The 6,421-nt window shown below is 55.0% G+C and overlaps 1 long non-coding RNA gene across 1 annotated transcript; it reads left to right on the top strand.

Annotated features, from left to right (window-relative positions):
- The first annotated feature begins 125 nt into the window (after positions 1 to 125).
- LOC135980424 (uncharacterized) lies at positions 126 to 6,070 on the top strand. Its single transcript, XR_010597500.1, has 3 exons — positions 126 to 255; positions 2,471 to 2,561; positions 5,646 to 6,070. It is a non-coding gene; the product is annotated as an uncharacterized LOC135980424 (long non-coding RNA).
- The last annotated feature ends 351 nt before the right edge of the window (positions 6,071 to 6,421 follow it).

Genomic DNA, 6,421 nt, shown 5'->3' with positions numbered 1-6,421 from the left:
GCAGGGGACTGGGCCCTGGATTTCTCACCTCCCAGCTCAGTGCCTACTCACCAGGCTTCACAGTCACGCTCTCTGGCCCAATGAATCTTCGAGCTGTGACTCGGTGCGGGGGGAGGAATAGGAAAGGGATGCAGTGAGGTTCTGCACACTTAAAAGGAAGTGCTGCAAGACACAGCCAAGCAGAGGGACGGTTTAAGCTGTCTCCGGTCCAGGGATTGAGCGAGAGGGGAGGCTGGCAGGTCGGCACTGGAGATGGTAGGTCTAGCACCTTCTTCTACCTGGGGACGTGGCTGGCTTCACCTGCGCAGTGTTTAGGAAGGAGGGAGGCAGGCAGAGGAGCTGCTGCTCACAAGGGAGAGCTACAAGCTGGCTCCTTAGCGACAGCCCCCACCCTCCGCCCCAGACACCTCTGAGTGTGGGGACAGGGGACAGTGCCAGGAACAGAGACCCCAAATGGTCCCCAGAGCAGGTCCCTGCATGGGCAGCAGGGACGATGCCCTGACAGTGCCCCAAAACCCCTGCAGAAAGAAACTCCAGGTGGTGAGGGGGGGTTGAGTTCTCTCCTGTGCTCAACTCGCCAAGATTAATTGAAATGAGACCACCCAGCTTCAACCAGCAGAGCCCCACTGCCCAGCCCTGAGCTGTCGGGGAGCCCCCTCCCCCCCCACTGCCCAGCCCTGAGCTGTCGGGGAGCCCCCTCCCCCCCACTGCCAGCCCTGAGCTGTCAGGGGAACCCCCCACACACACTGCTGCCCAACCCTGAGCTGTTGGGGAGCCCCCTCCCCCCCACTGCCAGCTGTCAGGGGAAGCCCCCCCCCCACACTGCTGCCCAGCCCTGAGCTGTCAGGGGAAACCCCCCCACCACCACCACTGCCCAGCCCTGAGCTGCCATTGGAGCCCCCTCCCCCTCCACTGCCCAGCCCTGAGCTGTCAGGGAGTCCCCTCCCCCCCGCCCACTGCCCAGCCCTGAGCTGTCGGGGAGCCCCTTCCCCCCCCCCACCGCTGTCCAATCTTAGCAGTCAGAGGAGCCCCCGCCCCACCACCCAGCCCTGAGCTGTCAAGAGAGTCCCCCCACGCTGCCCAGCCCTGACATACCCAGGGGAGCCCCCACCCCAGCCCTGAGTGACCAGAGAGAACCCCCCCCCACTGCCCAGCTCTGAGTGGCCAGGGAGAGCCCCCTGCTGCCCAGCCCTGAGCTGAGGAGAGCCCCCCTGCACTCCCACCCAGCCCTGAGCTGCCCAGGGAGAGCCCCCCTGCCACTGCCCCGCCCTGAGTTGCCAAGGGAGCCCCCCTGCTGCCCATCTGAACTGAGGCGAGCCCCCTCATGAACCCCTCCCCCAGCCCTGAGCTGCCAGGGGAGCCCCCTCTGCTGCACAGTCCTGACTTGCCATGGGGAGCCCCTCCCCCCACTGGTCAGCCCTGAATGCTCAGGGAGAACCCCCCATTGCCCAGCCCTGAGTGGCCAGGGAGAGAACCCCTCCCCACCCCACAGCCCAGCCCTGAGCCGATAAGGACAGCCCCCACCCCCATGCTGTGCAATTGGGATTTCCCTCAGTCACCTGAGCTGGGAGGCTCTCTCCCCCAGCAAACCCATGAATATCCCCTGCACATCAGCTCGAGATCCCGACCTGGGAAGCAGAGCTAAAGGTTAAAAACTGCATGGGGGGGGGCTCTTCCCCGCTTTCCCCTTCCCTTCCTTTCTGCTGAGACCCGGATGAGAGGAGCAGCCAGCCCTTGCCACACCACCAGCCTAGCTTCACTGGTTCAGACCACACCCCTCCTTTCCCCCAGATCTCTGGCAAGGCTGGGCTCAGCCCCTGTTGGTAAGATGCCAGAGGGTACATCTGCACTGTGCTTTACACCCACAGCAGTGCGTCTCCCAGCCCAGGTTCGCAGAGCTCACACTATGGCCCTACACACAGCTGTGTAGACATTCGGGCTGGGGCAGGATCCTGCCCTCTGAAGCCCAGGGAGAGGAGGGGCCTGCTGGCGCAGCTTGCAGCATTTCAGGTTTAGACCCAGGGATGGTTTCCATTGTTTCTAATTCTAATAGAACTCTATTACACTGGAATATTGCTCCGACTGACTGAGCTGCTCAGCTGTTTATCTGATTTATGGACAAAAACTGCCTCCATCCTCTGCGCTGAACTCATGACACTGACCGACAACATCTCACACTCATACTCACGTTCTCCAGGACGTTCATTAACAACCTGTCGTGGAGATGATGTTGCTAAATCGAATCACTTGCCTTAAATTCCAACGGTTCCTTCTTCCCCTGTGGAGGCTGGCAGCTCTTCCCTCTGAGATTCTGCATTTTATCTGCATGGTAAATGGGAGCTAATCAGAGACAGTGTCTGTGTCAGCCAGGTGTGTCCAAGTGTCTGTTTCAGCTCAGTGTGTAAATATGCCTGGACCTGCCTGCTGTGAAGCACAGAGGGGTTTATGGACATGTTTTTCTGACCCCCAGGGCAGCGCCGGAGGACTCTGCTCCAGTCCAAGGGCTTGGGGATGTGGCTGGAATGTCACCCGACTCCTGTGCTTTGCTGCCATTAGCTGGGGTAAGCCTTCCTCCTGCTCTTTGATGGCCTGCCGCTGCCCCTGCCAGGGGAGAATTCACAGACGTATCCCTGGGAAAGCCCTGGGAGGGGAGTGGCATTGTTGTGGCACCATCAGTCGCTCCTGGTCTGCTCAGGGACATTTCACTGCCAGGCCCATTGAAACCGTTTCATTTGGGCCAGAATTCCCACCTGGGGGTGATTATTTAGGGACCTAAATCCTATTCCTCCTAATCTCTTCTCTTGGCTTTTGGCCCCTCCTGTATCCCAGAAAGCAGTAGAGTCCCTAGCAATTACTTGAGAAACACGGCCCCCTGAGGCTGAGGGAGCCAGGCGCTTCCACCCTAGTTACAATGGAGAGGGCTTCACATGGGCCTGCTTGGCTTCCCAAGACAGCTCACAGTTCCCCAGCCAGGCCAGGGGCCGATGAACTCCTCCGTACAGGCGTGGTCCAAGCCAGCCCTCCCCTCTGCAAGTGCTTCCCTGGGCCTGCTGACTGCATTGAGAAAGTCCCAACCCCATTTCCAGCACTGGCACCAGCAGCAGTGCGAGTTTTGGTGCAGACAGAGTGCAGGGGGTTGGCACCTGTCATGGATTAGAGGGTCTGGGCCATGCCCCAGCCTTTAAACCAGGCCCTGGGAGTAACCCCTTTAGTGTGCCAGACTTCCAAGGGCAGGCCACGTGACTATTACTGCAGGCCTGGGCCTTCGGACTCCAGCACCCCTGTTTCTCACTTAGTGACAGGTTTCAGAGTAGCAGCTGTGTTAGTCTGTATTCGCAAAAAGAACAGGAGTACTTGTGGCACCTTAGAGATTAACAAATTTATTTGAGCATAAGCTTTTGTGGGCTACAGCCCACTTCATCAGATGCATAGAATGGAACATATAGTAAGAAGATATATATACATACAGAGAACATGAAAAGGTGGGAGTTGCCCTACCAATTCTAAGAGGCTAATTAATTTTTTACAATGTGGTAGGCGTGTCGGGACAATGCCACGTCTGGTTTCCGCCTTAGGGCTCTGAACCGTCGACGGGCATGCTCAGGTGTTAGCCCCATTCTAATTCTGGCCTTTTGTTTAAAATGTTCATAGTCGTTCATGTGTTCTTTAGGCATTTCATCTGCCACCTCTCTTACAGCCTGGAATGGAACCCACAATTCCTGAGGTCTCTGTTGTCAGCAAATAGCTGTAAAATCCACTGGCAAAATGTGTGTCTCATCTCCCTCTAGTGCTGGCCCATAGGGAGTATGACAACCTGCTACTGCTATTGGCTCCTCCATTCGCTCAAGTGACAGAGGTCTGTGCACGGGATCTCAGGATTTTAACCCTGCTGATGATCCATATCGGTGTCACTATGATGCCACGTGATGGGTCTTCTGTTTTTTACAGTTTGCTTTTTAAAAACCGTAGGAAGTTCCAGACACACACACACACACACTACAGAAAAACCTACTTTAAAAGAACATTGTTAACGTTTCAAAGTCAAGCACTGATACCCTAGGGAATGCCAGAGCCCTTACCTCGCTGAGTGCACAGGATGGACCTACGCTAGGGAATGAACGCAGGTTGTACACTGAGAAAAGCTGTTGTCTGTAGGAGCCCTACCCCATCTGCTGCAGGAGCTGGAAGGTGTGATGAATGAGGCGGGGGGTGCAAGAAGAGAAAGGATGGTTTCAAGGGTAAGGCTGTTGACTGCCGCCCTGGAGAATTGGATTCTATCCCTGCCTCTGCCCCAGAGTTGCCATGTGGTGCTGGGCAAGTCACTTAAACCAAACTTTTCCCAGGTGGCCACTGAATGTGTGTTCCTCACTTTCTGGGTGCTCAAATGGAGACCCTGGGGTCTGATTTGCAGAAGTGCTGAGCGCTCACAGCTGCAACTGAAGTCAATGGGAGCAGTGCTCTGAACATAGTGCTTTAGAATGCTAAATACTCCAGAAAATCAGGTCCTCGGGGTCTCAAATGCACATACACAATGTATATCCGCGGGTGCGGATATCTGTGGCTATAAAGCGGATCTCCACGGATTCGCAGGGCTCTAGTGACAGCGAGTGAGACCCACAGGGCCATGGCCAACAACTGGGCCAGGAACCGCAGCGGCGAAAGAAGCAGCATGTCGGGCTGTCGTCGCAGGAGCCAGAACCCAGCCCAGGCAGCTCCTCCGGCATGGCTGTACCTCCGCCAGCCCTGCCAGCGGGGCGGGCACTAGACTGACTGGCAGCTATCTCTGGTCACACTAGTGTGTGCAAGCGGTGTCTCCTGACCGGGAGCATGTGCGCCTGTCTCACTCGTTGTCACTAGAGCCCTGCATGTCTGCGGTATCTGCTTTAGATCCATGGATATCCGCATCTATGGAGATAATTATGTTTCCGCGCAGGACTCTACTCAAATGGGACACCCAAAATTACTTCCGGCCTTAATCTCTCTAGTCCAGCTCCTCAAAGGTATTTAGGCACCTAACTTGCAATAAAGTCAATGGCTGTTAGGTGCCTAAATACCTTTGAGAACCAGTGCCTCTATGCCTCTGTTCCCATCTGTGAAATGGGGCTAATACCGCCCTCTCATCTCCCAGGGCTGTTGTGAGTATAAACTCATTCATGTCTGTGAAGCACTCAGATACTGGCATGATGAGCGCTATAGAAAAGCCTTTGGGGAAATGAATAATTCTGTCTTCAGAGCAGGGTTTGTATAATGTGCAGTAAATAAGGCTGGGGCGGGGGGAGGAGCAGTCACACATTGACCAGTGAGGAGAAAACACACTATTGAATAGCTCCTCATTCAGTGAGCACCGTCCATCCTCTGCACCGAGGGAGGCAGAGGACCCATGGAAAAATAGTACATTATCATGCCATTAAAGACTATACCATTGTGCATGCGCACAAGGGGGCTGAACTCAGTTACATGGGCAACCTTAATTGTGGCATTTCCTAACGTTTGAGCGCTTGACTTTGCAACCTAAATAATGTTCTTTTAATGCAGTTCCTTTGTGTGTGATATAAGATATAGTCTGGTGTCACCCATCGATAGTCAACTCATAGCTCTGTCACTGACTGTAACACAACTTTGCCTGTTTTTACTCTTTCCAACAGTGCTAGTGACTCAGGTGGAAGTGGGAGCCTGGACCTACCATTATGGTAACAAAGCTGATTACTCCTGGGAGCTGGCCAGAAACTTTTGCAGGTCATTCTACACTGACCTCGTAGCAATCCAGAACCAGGGGGAAATTGCTTATCTCAACAATGCCTTACCCCACCATAGAGCATACTACTGGATTGGGCTACGAAAAATAAACAATGTCTGGACGTGGGTTGGCACCAACAAGGCCCTGACGAAGGAGGCTGAGAACTGGGCTAACAAGGAACCCAACAATAAAGGGAAAAACCAAGACTGTGTGGAGATTTACATAAAGAGGGATCGTGATGCTGGAAGATGGAATGATGAGAACTGCCAAAAGAAAAAGAGGGCGCTGTGTTACCAAGGTAACCACCCCACCACTGTCATTCTCTCTGGAAGTGTGGGTCTGTCTAACACGTGTAGGGCTGGGGAGAGTTGCTGGATTGACAGCTCTGGAGAAATAAGTCCCTAATTGTCCATAGAAGAGTGTCAATGGCCCGGCCGCCTCCCATGCCCCCTCGTGGTCTGAGGTTGCTCCGCAAGCCACTCTCGCCTCGCCTGGCGGGAGTCTTTCCCTACTGCCTGGAGTCTGTTCTCCCTGGCTCTCAGCCTTCTTCAGCCCTCTGGCTCGGGCTTCCTTCCAGGCCCAAACCCTGCCCCCGGTGAAGGGTTTCCTGCAGAAGCCTCCTGGCTTGTCTCTCCCTGAGCATCCCCCTTCTCTGAAGCTTCCTGTCACTTGTCCAGGGACATC

Source organism: Chrysemys picta, unplaced genomic scaffold (genome assembly GCF_011386835.1).
Source record: "Chrysemys picta bellii isolate R12L10 unplaced genomic scaffold, ASM1138683v2 scaf3209, whole genome shotgun sequence".
Lineage (NCBI taxonomy): Eukaryota > Metazoa > Chordata > Testudines > Emydidae > Chrysemys > Chrysemys picta.
This window is presented reverse-complemented; position numbering and strand designations above follow the sequence as displayed.